This window comes from Protopterus annectens, chromosome 7.part0, assembly GCF_019279795.1.
Source record: "Protopterus annectens isolate FY-2018-M chromosome 7.part0, PAN1.0, whole genome shotgun sequence".
NCBI lineage: Eukaryota > Metazoa > Chordata > Ceratodontiformes > Protopteridae > Protopterus > Protopterus annectens.
The window spans coordinates 1,065,062,637-1,065,076,922 of NC_056739.1; the positions used below are offsets into that span (position 1 = coordinate 1,065,062,637).

Here is a 14,286-nt window from a genome sequence, read left to right on the forward strand (position 1 = left end):
ACTTGTCTAGAGGAAAATAGTTTTTTATTCAGGCCTGTCCAAGGGTTAGCTCCCAGTGTTCTCTCCTGTCTATCTGATGAATCTGTGTATCTTGGGCCAATGTAGCAATTGCCTCATGTACACAGGCAACCCTTTCCTCCTACCACCCAACACTACAACGTGTGAGAGATGCACTTATCTAGCCAAACTGGAGGTAAAGCTCTCTCCAACCAAGACTGAACTTGACAGTCAAGAGGAGAAGGTAATCACTTGCACCACACCACACTCATTACATAGTCCCACTAAACCTTCACCACCAAAATCCACACATAGAAACACAAAAACATTTGCGAAGGTTCTCAATAATAATCTGCTCAAGCAACAGAGACCTCCAAAGCAGAAATGCAAGCAACCTCCCCCAACACAACCCAAATGACACATAGCCCACATACTCAGCGTGCCACTCAACCACAACCCATAAGGCAAAACAACGTACCCAACACACTAGTCATAGGTGACTGTATAGTCAGGCACACTGATGTCCCACTCACTAGGCTAAACAAGGAGAAGGTTACTGTCAGCTGCCTGTTGGTTGCCAGGATCTGCCAAATAACCCACACACTCAGGTCACTCCACAACAAGTACAAATATGACTCTGTCATTGTCTATGTTGGTATAAACGACCTGAGACATACCTCCCTGGACTACATGAAAAGAGACATGGAAGACCTTTCCGATCTTGTAGCCCAGACAGGTATGACCCTAGTCCTGAGTAGCATCCTGCCATCATACAGAGTGATACCACAGTACAAGGACAAAATGATTGACTTCAACAATTGGCTAAGCTTCTGGTGTCATTCTAAGGGGATCCAGTATCTGCCTGGGATGACATGGTTGACAGGCCACGATGCTTTGCCAGAGATGGCCTGCACCTGTTGCACCTGGGATTCCTAATACTGTCTAAGGCTCTTGCCGCCCCTATAATGCCTTTTTTAGGGAAGGTTCAAATGACAAATTCACTACCGTAACAGGAACAGGCAAGCAAAAACTGAGGGTAGTGCTACTCAATGCTAGAAGTCTAAATCTTAAAATGCACTCCCTCGAGGCACTCCTTAAAATGGAGAACATCAATATCTGTGCAGTGACTGAGACCTGGTTCAATGCTCCAGAGAGCACCCCTGCATTAGCAGGCTATAACTCATACCACACTTTTCAGCCATCTAACTTGGACCGGAACACCAAAGGCGGAGGTGTGTCCATGTTCATTAAGGATATCTACACCTCCAGGCTAGTTGTGCAGCATAATGCATCTGAGGTTATCCAAGTGCAACAAGCTCTGGGCAAAGCTGCAATCTAAATTGTAGCTTGATACAGATCCCCCACCTTGCCCCAGGATTCCCACTCCTCTTTTCTTGATATACTGGAAAATATTAGGGTTCAACCAACCACCACAATAATAGGCGATTTCAACTACCCCACCATTAACTGGGAAAACTACTCATGTACCAACTCCTTCGTTCAGTGCTTTCTGGAATTCATAAATTCCATTGCCCTGGATCAACTTATCAACACCCTCACCAGGGGCAACAATATCCAAGACCTAGTCATTACCAACATGAGTGACCGGTGTTCCACACCTGAAGTCAACTCCTCGTTGGTCAGATCCAACCATAAGCTAATCACCCTAGATATCCACATCCTGCCCCCACCACCCATTAAGGAAACCATGGTAAAATATTTCTCCAAAGCCAACTTCATGCTTCTTAAGACAGAAGTGACTAATGTCATGACACTCATACAGATTGACAATACAGTTACGACTGCTGAATCTTACACAAATGCACTCTATAAGCACTTACACAAGTGCATGGATCGTGCTATCCCAAACAGAACCAAGAAGCTATCCTCCAAAAAAAGGAAGACAATCTGGTGGTCCCCTGAAGGAAGAAACTATTGCAAAAGAGAGTAAAATCCCATGAGTGGAGGAGCTCCCTGGTCAGCCTCAGTAAGAAGCTGAGATTCCTTATAAGATCCTCCAAAATCTCAATGGCAACACTCAGATCTGCTGTGAGTTACAGCACAATGGCACGAAAATTACAGAACCAACTGATATTGCCAACATCCTGGCAGACAGGCTCAGTGTTATCTTTACCCCCCTCTCTCCCCCCAAAGGACCCATATCTATACAGGAAGAATGCAGAGTCCCTGTAATCACAAGTACCCAGGTAAAAGCTGCACTCTATAAAGCCAAAAACAAAGCATCCATGGAACCGGACAACATCCCAGGCTGCATTTTACAAGAACTTCAGAACGAACTGGCTCCCCACCTAAGCACCATGTTCAGTCATAGCCTCACGCCAGGCTTTGTGCCCACTGAATGGCGCACAGCAACAGTTATCCCACTCCACAAAGGGGGAGCCACCACTTTTCCCGGGAACTGCATCCCTATTAGCCTGACGAGCTTGGTCTGCAAGGCCATGGAATGTATCATGATGTAACTTATAAACAAAGACATTGGTAACCTCCAATCTCTGGACCCCACCCAGTTCAGGTTTGTGAAAGGCAGATCATGCCTCCTGAACCTGATCGACTTCTTTGGGGCATTCACCAAAGCCATAGTTGAAGGTAAGGTGGTTCACACAGCCTATCTTGACCTCGCCAAGGCTTTTGACACCATCCCCCATTCTGGAATTATAGCTAAACTCACTAAACTAGGTATAAATCCCTATGTCACACGATGGGTTGCCAAATGGCTCACTGACAGTACCCACACTGTAAAAGTTGCAGACTCCAAATCTGACTTCAAACCAGTGACAAGTGGAGTACCACAGGGTTCAGTCCTGGGACTTCTTCTGTTTGGTATCTACTTCTCTGAAGTACAGGCTAACAGAGAAGGCCTTTGGCTAATGAAGTTCGCAGATGACTGCAAACTAGGAGCCATAGTCAAGCCCCCAAATGATGTAGACATCCTACAGAAGGGCCTCACTGAGAGAGATGCCTGGTATCAGAGGCATGGCCTCAAGCTCAGTGACAAAACGTGCATCATCATCCCCTTTAGTAAAAACTCTGTACCCATAAACTACCACATAGGTGGCAGTCTACTTAATGCCGAGTGTGTGATTAGAGACCTTGGGAACCATGTGGACAGTAGTCTCTCCTTTGATAATCACATCACCACAGTAGTCATTTTTATTTATTTATTTATTTAGCATTTTGTTGACCGGGAAAGTCCGACTAGGCTCCACAGATCCTGTTTTCAGCAGAGGCCCGGGGAGAAATGCTCCAGATGCATGTCTTTAGAATGTGGGAGGAAACCGGAGTACCCGGAGGAAAACCCACACGAACGCAGGGAGAACATGCAAACTCCTCACAGAAGGCACCCTGGCCGAGAATCGAACCAGAGAACCTCTTGCTGTGAGGCGACAGCATTAACCGCTGCACCACTGCGCCGCCCCATGAATTCCTTCTACCTGGCACATCATCACAAAAGGGTTCTCATCAGGTGCCCTATAATGACCGTCTCAAAAAACTCCAGCTTTACTCCATAGCATATCGCCTACTCCGAGGTGATCTCTGCCTAACATATAAAGTTATGTCAATCCCAGAGCTGTTGGACATGCTACACCTAAAGAAATCCCAATCTCTCTGAGCTACACACTCTAGGGACCTAAACCTTGTCACCACAATAAACAGGACATGCTGGAGGGATAGATTCCTGTCCCAGAGACTTCCCATACTCTGGAACAAGCTACCCATCTATGTCAAGCAAAGTTCCTCATTAGCACTCTTCAAGAAAAATCTTGATGAGCGGATGGGAAATAGGAAATACACCCCAGGGATCACTTCTGTGGCTCTGCTGAACAGGGGCACAGGAAAATAACTTTCTTGGGTGGCATAAGCCAGGGAACCTTGTTGGCTAGGCTTACTTAGGCCCTTGGACCGATAGCCTAGTTCCTACCAATGAACCTATGAACCTATTACACTACATAACAGAAACTTTATCTGATATTCACTGGAATGATGGTCAAAAGTCATGGTTATTGTAGTATAGTATTAGTCTAAAAGATGTTAATATTTTTTTCTTTTTCTATATGTTACGTTTGCTTTACTTTTCATACAACACTGTAGTATATAGTTGTAATTAGAGACTATACACTGCATAGATTAACATTGTAATGGTAATTTCATAGTTCTGCAAGGTGAAGTGCTCAGACTGTTAAAATAAGTAAACCTGTAGTTCAGTATTTTGCTATCTTGGGCAGTGCTATTGTAATAAATAGCATAGTTCTTCTAGAAGGGAAGGCATGGAAACTCTTATAACTTGTTGAACATTATTTAAAGCACTCAGCCTACTCATTTTTCATTCCCTTTTGGTTGTAGATGACTTATGTCTGCATTTGGCCAGTGGCATGTGCCTTCTGCTTGGGAGTTTTCTCAGTAGCTGTACATATTTTATTGTTATTTTACAATTTAATATAAATAATTTATTTTAGCTGTATTTCAGAGCCATATTGGTAATGCTTCATTGAATAGTTGTGTGGATTTTTATATTCTCTGCTTTGTATGTCATGCTCCCACATGGTTGACATATTTGGTTAGGGTGAAGTCTCCATATTTTATGTTTTGAACGCACAGAGTTCTCTCCTATATTTTCAGACAGTACATGGTCAGATTATATAGTGAAGGCAAAATGATATGCTTTATTCCTTGTTTATATGACATATAATTAAGTTATTCTCTTGGCATATTAATGGGTTTACACATCCCTTAAAAAGAAATACAATTTTCTGTTACCTTAAAACACATGATCCTGCTATTATTTTACTTCATGAAGCTCATCTCAACAAGACTGAATATTTCAAATTATAGAATGGAAAGTTTTATTGTTGGAGCAGAGAGGGGTGGCAGCCTTGATGAAATGTTCACTGTATTCAAAATTGATGAGAATTATGCCGAGACGTAGAACAGGTACATTATCATCAAAGGGTACTTCAATGGTGATGTATATTAGATAAATCAATGTTTAGATGCCCTCAGATACTACAGTATTGGATCTTCTGGACCTCTCCAAAGAATAGTTTTGCACAGGAGGGAATTGTGGTATTGGCAGGTGACTGAAATGCTTTTTTAGCAGTAGATGAAGTTCTGCAGGTCTAAGAAGGTTTTTCATCCCCACTATTGGTAAATGTCTGGAGGACCTTGCTTTCAAATTAGGGATGGTGGACTTATTTTGCTGACTGTAATGCCCTCCTTGAGATTTTGCTTGTCTTTCCCAAAAGTGTAATTCTTACTCCAGGACTGATAAATATTTGCTTCTAACACCCATAAATATTTAAATAGTTCAGTAGTTTTCCCTATTTTTGACCACACCCCCTTTTGTTAACCAAAATACACATGACCACATGTAGCCATGCCAGCCATTGGAGGGCAGACTTGGCACTACTCAAAGGGAATATCCTAAATAATGATATACAGTCTGTACTCAGTCAGCACTCTGTTTCCTCTCACCAAATGGTATATAGGAAGCCACTAAGTCAGAATTAAGGTTCTGCATTCAGAAACAAGAGAAATAAGCTAAGTCAAAAATCAGGCATAGACTGGAGCAGTTCCACTCTGATCTAAGTGAAGCATAAATTGAAATGATCAGTGGAACCCCCAAATCAGTAACTAAACTGGAGTCAGTCAAGAGTGCTTTAAGTGCTTTAGACACTCATGCAATATAAAATTAAAGTCTGTTTAAGGTTTGTTCCGTTGATTCCCCCCTCATTCCCACGAATCACAGTTTTCTTGCCCTAAACCTGAGGTAGCAAACTGTGGAAAGGATTATATCCACATTTAACATCTGGGTAGGTGGCTATTTCTGTCCAGGATATACTGCAGACTTTTGCAGAATATTTGTAATGTTATCAGGAATTATATGATGAGGACCAGTCTTTAATCCTTTATTCAGATTTGACAGATCAGTATTCCAGTATCTGACAGTTTCTGTCTTCCAGATTTATCCCCAGATCAAATCATACAATTATTCCTGTTTTTCGATGGAACTATAGTCATTGAAATTATGGCATGAGACAAAACTCTTTGGCAAATAACATTTTACTTACTGATAAAATTCCATCTTTTTGGAAACAGGCTACAGTAATGGTAATACTAAACCACATGAATACCCTCTAAATGTGTCTTCATATCATCCCATATCAATTTTAAGTTATGATTGCAAACTCTGTTACCCCTTTGCTAGCACATACAATTGTCCCTATCCTCCCTGATTTAATTCATCTAGATCAGATGTGATTTTTTGTGAATCATACTACGTTTTATAATTTACTTAAAATAGCCATTGTGATGCAACATGCCTGTACCCACTAAAAAAGCCTTTGATAAAGTCAGTTGGCCATTTTTATGTAATGTCCTTGAAAATGTTGGTTTTCCTGCTAACCTAATCAACCTAATTACCTCTCCATATCAGGATTCCAAAGTTCTAATTAAAACTGGCTGTAGACTATCAACTGAAGTAGCCTTATAAGAGGAACTAGGCAGGGATGGCCATTCTCCCGTTTGCTGTTTAATCTTTATCTTGAACGTTTTGCCATCAGGCTTAGAAATTCCTTTCCCCTTGTATGTGGATGATTTACTGTTATACTTAGTTAACCCAGAGGTGGACATAGACTTTTTGTATAGCATAGCACTTATGAGGATATCTCAGGCTACTAAGTCAGTCCCTGTAAATGAGGATTTCTCAGGCTGCTAGGTCAGTGACTCTAAAACAGAGATTATTAAGGTAAACTGTACACTTTCTACTTTCCTGTTATGAAAATATCTATTTTAGATACTCTTTAACAAATTGACATACCTGAGAATGACACTTGTCAGTACTCTGAAGTATCCAGAGTACTGACAAGTGTCAGTACTCTGAAGTATAATGAGTACTAACACTTGTCAGTACTCTGGATACTTCAGTTATGTTAGCATACTCCACAGTTGTTCATAAGACAAAAATATCTGTACTTATGGGGTAAATATGTCTAGATATGCAGTGTATAATCTATAGTGTATAATATATATCGACAGTACAAGATTTCATACATCATACATCCAGATTTGGATTTTTCTTTTAGACCTAGGTTCAATGCTAATTGCGACACATCAGGTCTTGTTTATTTAGCAACGTGTCATTCCTGTCCTGCATTTTATGTGGGCATGACCAAAAGGAAGTTCAAACATAGGATTTACAACCATATTTATGACATAAGGAACAACAATCAATTGAATGCTTTAGCGAAGCATGTTTCTATCCACAATGATCATGGTTTTGTATTTAGAGTACTTCAGATCGTCCCCCAGAATCAGAGAAGGGGAGACTACATGAGTTATTTGGAAAGCAAAGAACTTAAGTGGGTTTTCAAATTAAGAGCTCACTACCCACCAGGTCTTAATACCTACGTTTCCTTACGATCTGTATTAAAGTCCCGTAGATAAGGTTGCATTTTAGTAGTTTTTGATACTTATATTCATATTTATTAACAAGGTTTTAGGATCATACAAACACACATATATGTACGTATATTTCTTGTATTTTTTGTATTTTTGCATATATATATATATATATATATATATATATATATATATATACACTTTATGAATGTTTTATACTTCTTGGTTGATATAGCATTTTTATTTTAAATGGAAATTTAGCTAGGCTTATATGTGAGAGTTTTTATCTGCTATTTATATACATGATTTTATTTATTAACTCCTGAAGTATTAGAGAAAGTCTTTATTTTCATTTCTATTTTCATTTATATACCATTGTTACTGCTATTTCATGTGTTAACCCTCTTGATGTAATGAGCCTTTTGTTGTCTTTGAAAGTAATTTTTAAGGTGTGTTTAATCAATGGATTAATTCCTTGCACAAAGCCTATTGGAGAGCTTGAATTAATTAGATAATTAGACTATGTTTAAATAGGATGAATTTGTTTTATTCTTTGATCTGAAGAAGCATAGTAATACGCGAAAGCGCTCATCTGTATTTTTATACAATAAAGACTTTGGCTTTTACAGTTGCTGCTGCCGTTCCTGTGTTAGAGGCTGTACGTGTTTTGTTGCTTATAGTACTAACACTTGTCAGTACTCTGGATACTTCAGTTATGTTTGCATACTCCACAGTTGTTCATAAGACAAAAATATCTGTACATATGGGGTAAAATATGTCTAGATATGCAGTGTATAATCTTGACTATCAAGTGGTATATTTTACTCCTTTTTTATATTCCTCACATGGACTCCCTAGCTATCATAATAAAGACATTTTAGTACTGTTAAGTATGTATTTATACGGTATGAAAAGAAGCATAGGCTTTTGAGAGAACATCCATTCCCTACCCCCAGAAATGGGTAGGATATCCGTTCTACACTTCAAATTTTATATGAAAGCTGCACATCTAAAACTCCTGAATGGGTTCCTCACCAATAAGATAAAGGTAGTTTGCAAAGAGATTCTTTTAGTGCAACTTGGAAGATGCTCATTATTATATAAACAAATTACTGCAGGTGAAATGCAACCCACAGTAAGGCATGCTATCCATTTTATATCAGTTGTTATACACAGTACAATGGATCTTTGATCTTACTAAAATGGCTCTTTGCTTAGAAGAATAATGCCCCTTACATTGTCATAAACTCTTAAATCTGAGAAATCAGGACATTATAAATGAACTGGTGAAGTATCCCAATGTAGTGTACTGCAAGCAACTGTTAATAGCTGAATCTCTGATAGACAAGGCTTTACTGTTAGATAAGTTGGGAACATATCGGGCTGACAGTGATTAGATAATCAGATGGTGGGTCAGTGCAAAAGAGTATGTTTATAGTACTAAGGGTCTCATTTCAAATGTCTACAGGATCATGTTGGCCACAAGACCCAAGTAATCGATAAACTAATAGACAAACTAATTTGAGAAAGGGGTTTAAATTTGCCTGTTGCAAGCCAGCAGGGTCGGCCTTAGGTCATGGGGTGCCCTAGGCAAAAGGGCTCTACAACACCCCCCACACCACCTGGTGCCTCCAGCCTGGTCTATTTACACGATCCAGTTTACTGGAAAATCAACCCTAGGTTGGCCGTCTAGTTGGCCTATGCCTAAGGCCGGCTATGCAAGCCAGATATGGCCTAATATTATTATTTTCCTAAAATATGCCACAAAGCCTAGAAGAATCAGATCATTTGTTTGGCAGTTTTTATTTTAGTATTTTTTGCACATTGATAAAACTGTCTGTTATGTGTCCTAGCTCATCACTAGTCTATTGGTGCTGTCTGTTTGGAGGTCACACCCCTCACAATGTTCATTCTAGTTCTACTTGTTCATGAGTCTGTTTTGGAATGCAGAGAATAACCTTTGAATTCTAATTAAGGTAGAAAAAGACAATAATAAAACATAGAAGAAAATAGGGCTATCATTATTACTAGACTTATGGAATTTATTGCAGGAGCTACATTATTTGGAGAAGAATATAGAGGATACAGAGGATAAAGAGATATAGAGGATATGTCTATATAAATATAGAGGATTAGACTGAAGATGTTAGCTAAGTGGTCTAAATGGAAGATACGTTCCGCTATGATTCTTAAAATGTGTATAATTACATATACATGCTTTACTTTATGTTTTTATTTTTGTCCTGTAAATAGTCATAAATGCTATCACTGTTTTTTTTTCTTCATACTATGAAATTGCTAATAAACTTGTGCTTGAATTATAAATTGCACTGTGTATAAAACAGTGATTTGAAAACAAATCTGTAGTTTTTAGTCTTTTTTAGAGCTATGAAAAATTATATAGTATATCTATATTTGTGTATATGTGCGTGTGGGTGTGGGTGTGTGTGTGTGTGTGTGTGTGTGTGTGTGTGTGTGTGTGTGTGTGTGTGTGTGTGTGTGTGTGTGTGTGTGTGTGTGTGTGTGTGTGTGTGTGTGTGTGTGTGTGTGTGTGTGTGTGTGTCTGTGTGTGTGCGCGTGTGTGCAGGTGTACTTAAAATGATTTTAAATGGTATTATATCAACAGTCAAACGATAGATAAACACAAAATATCAACAAAATCGAAGTTATACTGGGTAAGGGTTTATGTCCTTTTCTCACTGTTGTTCATCCTCAGAGTTTGTATATGTAATTAGCAGGGGGTTTGGGGGTGTGGAAAACCTTGCTTCCCCTGCACAAACACTGAAATATGTGATAAAATCTAACCATATTGAAAAACACTGAAAAATTTGAGAACATGAAACCACATTTTGTCAATGTTTTGGCAGGGAGCAAACACCCCTGCATCCCCTATACCCCCCTGCTAATTATATATACAAATTCAGAGGTCACACAACAGTGGGAAAGGGCATAAACACATCCCAGTTTAACTTTGTTGTTGATATTAAGTGTTTAGATATTTTGCAGTTTAGATATTTTGACGGTGATCATTTGACTGTCGATATTGTGCTGTTTAGATATTTTTAAGTAGACCCATGTATATGTATATATATATATATATATATATATATATGTATATATACACAGATACACACACACAGACACACACACACACGTATACATATATCTATATTGCTAACATTGCTGGTTAGTTGTTTTAGTGGTGGAATGGTTCTTGGTATAGTCATTGATTTTTGGCTACTGTCACCACTCATGCAGGAACAACAGTGATGGTCTACAGCAGTTGTTCTAAAGTTGTCATCCTGACAGACCAACACACAGGTGTACAATTCAAAGGAAAAAATCTTCTTTGTACTGGCCGCAGTGGTGAATGCCTCTTTTGTTGTTGTACACTGACTTTAAATGCTTTTTCTCCAGTCATTTAGGATACTCCTTTCTCTCCATACTGCTATGAGTACACTCAAGAGCTATTTCTCCCATAACTCACCCATCTGTCTGATGTGACCTCATCTGAGTCTGCTGTTTTCACTGACTTCATTTTCATTTTAGCGTTCTTCTTACTTTTAAAAGGATGGGCTTCTTTTCCTCTTTCACTGTAGGATTTCTATGGGGCTGCAGCGTCTGTGTGGTTTTCTTCATTCAGAAGCTGCTGGAAGCACCCATTTCATTTTCCTTTGACTTCCTCTGGACTGATGAGCAGGTTGTTGCTGGCATCTCTTATAAATGGTGTTATTTGTTTGTCTTTGCCTTGTGCCATTATCTGAGCCACTTTCTAGAAAGTGGTAGAGTGCCTCTGGTGCCTTGTTCTTTACTATTTCTACTGCGCTCTTATCCTCTTTGTTAGCCAGCCAGTATTCCTTTTTAGCCTGTTCTGTTTGTTCTATCTCCCACTTTTTCTTGTACTCCTTTCTTTTGATAACTTCCTGCACTAATGCATTCCTTCACTAGCTTTCCTTATATATCTTATTTCTGTGCTTAGCTCAACTGCATGTCTGTTCTACAGTCTTCACTCATGTTTTGGAATGCCGCTGTTCTTCTTTGCCTCCACCTAGTTCCTATTCTTCCTGAGGTGTTACAGCTCTATTTCCTTGAACCCTTTTCATTTTGGTCAGCTTCGAGGTCTTCAGCCATGTCACTGACTTTACAGTGTTCTAGGACCATTCCTTGCTTCTGATTATGACCACCAGTGGTTTATGCTGTGGGCTGATTGTTTCACTGGGGATGAATTTGTACTCCCTGATACTATTCCATAGCCCTTTCCTTAGTAGGAGAAAGTCTACCTTGAGCTGCTTGTTGACCACTCTTGTATGTGATCTTGTGAGTGCCTCTCTTGCTGAAGTGTGTTGACCACCATCAAGCCATTTGACAGACATAGGTCAGGAATGGCCTCTTCTTCTTCTTTATTTCAATTGCCCCACCCATGTAGACCCTGACAGTCCTGATATTATGTTCATATGTCCCAGTATGAACATTTAGGTCTCCTGTTATCAACACCAACTCATGTTGTCCTGTTTTATCTAATTGGTCCTGCAAATGCTTCCTAAATGCACTACTTTCTTTGCAGTGACATCCCTGCTGTAGGGCACAGGCTGAGATTATGAATACTGTCCTGTTTTGCAAACTGAACCTAGTGTATCACTGATCCTGATGACATTCCTCACTGTCTTCAGAAGACTCTTCTTCATCAGAACTTCCACATAATTTAATAGTCAAGTCACCCCAAGTAGTAGACTTCCAATCGATCCCAAGGTAGATCATTGATAAGCCTAATCAGGTCTGTTTGTCCCTCTGTCTTTTGTAGTAAATGTCTGAAAAAGGGTTTGTCCACCCCTTTTCAACACTTCTGCTAGTTTTACTCAGGTGGCACCTTTATTGCCCAAGCCGTCATTGTTTCGTGTGTGCTAGACTCTTTGTAGTTTGCCCCTTTCATCTCCCAACACCTCCCTTCTACTCCCTTTGGGTCTTTTCTTTTGTCTAATTGCTAGCCTCACATTTTTGTGTTGCTACATTGGCCATCTTTTTTTGCCTTTTTGCTTTTTATCAAGCACTTGTCTTAGACCTAAAAACCTTATCCTTAATTAATATCCTTGTTTGCTCCCCAAATGTGTTCACAGTCCCAGTCATCTTTGACCTTTCCTACAGCTCATCATGATCCAGTTCCCTAAAATCCCACGCCATCATCTTTGTTTTTCTATTCGTGACATTCACGACATTCACTTAGTCTCTCTGTAATGGTGCCTTCGCTTGGACATCCATATTACCACTGCTTTCGTTAAGACTTCTTTCAGAATTCTAGCCTTTCTGCACCAGCTGTTTGAATCATTTATGGTAGAACACTTTTTTTCAACTGTTCCTCCCACTCTGCACCTGAATTTGGACTGTCCCAGTATGCTCCTAGCAGATTCAGATACCTCATGAGTATTGATCTGTTGCTCCTGTCCTGTTTCTTTAGTTTCATCTACATTCTCTCACCCATCTCCCTTTGTGTATCTGATGAGGGGCATTACATTGCTTTAATCCTTTATTCCCCCTTTTTTTATTTTAGATACCAAAACACATAAGCTAGGTTTTGGACATGTCTCTACCCTTGCTCCATTCTTGACATTATGTTCTTCCTCCTCCCTGACCCTCATCTGGTGCCCTCCTTTATGTAGATTGTAGTCTACCTTCATCTCTTCCTTCTCTATCATTCTTGAATAATCTCCAAGGCATCTCTCCATGTCTCATCTGTGTTGTAGCTGGCTCACGTCACGTGTGTCTTAGTCTCAGTTCTTTCAGTATTTCTTGACTGACTTCTTTAACAGATAGAGAGGGTTTGTGGTGGAGTGGGGCATGTAGTGGTAATAGATTTGTAAAAATAGTTCTTGTAATTGAATATGGTTCTACTAGTTGAACCTGATTCAGAAGCAAGTGTGCCTAGCTGTAATTTCCAGTTTATCAGCTGGAGTGTGAATGTTTTGTTTGACAGGCATTCAGGTGTTTTAAACTGAATGAACATTTCTCAATTTGAATCTCAAGATCCACATAATCAAGACTCACGCACTTGTATAGCCCTTTTTATACCAAAGTGTGGTTGTATTTTTATGCTGTCATGTTTATATTCACGCAGTGCATTTAATTTTTTTCTTTATTTTTGAATGCGGTCTCAGACCTGTAATTTCAGTTCAGATACAAGGTAATAATCTGGGTACTACTTTCCAGTTTAAAAGTGAGACTGTTGTCATTCGAAAGTATAGAAAAAATTAACCAGAAGGTCTGTATGGTTCTAAACTGCGTCCAGTACCACAATTAGAACTAGATGTCCTCTTTCCTCAAATACATTCAGCATACATCATGTATTTATTTTTGTAATGACAGTACCATTAACATTTTCTTTTGAATCAAAAAATCAAAATCTCCTACCTAGAATATAGATTAAGACTAGGAGCTGCAAATGTGATATAGTATGTTCATATGTAGGTTGCTAGGCTTGTAGTCCAGAAGACCAAGTATTGTCTGGTTAAGTGATCTGCTCAAGGTCAAACAGTAGGCAAATGATAGCTGATATACCACAGGAACGACAGCTCAAAGCCTTAAGCTTGTACACTAACTGCCAGAGTTGAAGAGCACTTAAAAATCATGACCACCATTTGCAAAGCTGCCAGGTCAGTCTTGCAAACAGTGGGTTCTGCTTAATGAATATTTCTCCATTAAGAAATGCGTTTGTCTGCCTGGCTGCCACTGCATTTTTTGTGTAGTATGTTTAACGTTTGGTTGTCTGTTCCTACTCTGCATCCACACCAGCAGATGTCTCACTTGTATACCTTCCTCTCAGTGCTCTTATTTCCATAAATAGTCTTATTTCTTGCACTAGGTCTTATTTGGTCCTGTATT

The 14,286-nt window shown here is 39.4% G+C and overlaps 1 protein-coding gene across 3 annotated transcripts in view; it reads left to right on the top strand.

Annotated features, from left to right (window-relative positions):
• FBN1 (fibrillin 1) overlaps positions 1 to 14,286 on the top strand; it is a 4,097,759-nt gene that overhangs the window by 2,744,599 nt on the left and 1,338,874 nt on the right. The gene's annotated exons all lie outside the window — the stretch shown is intronic.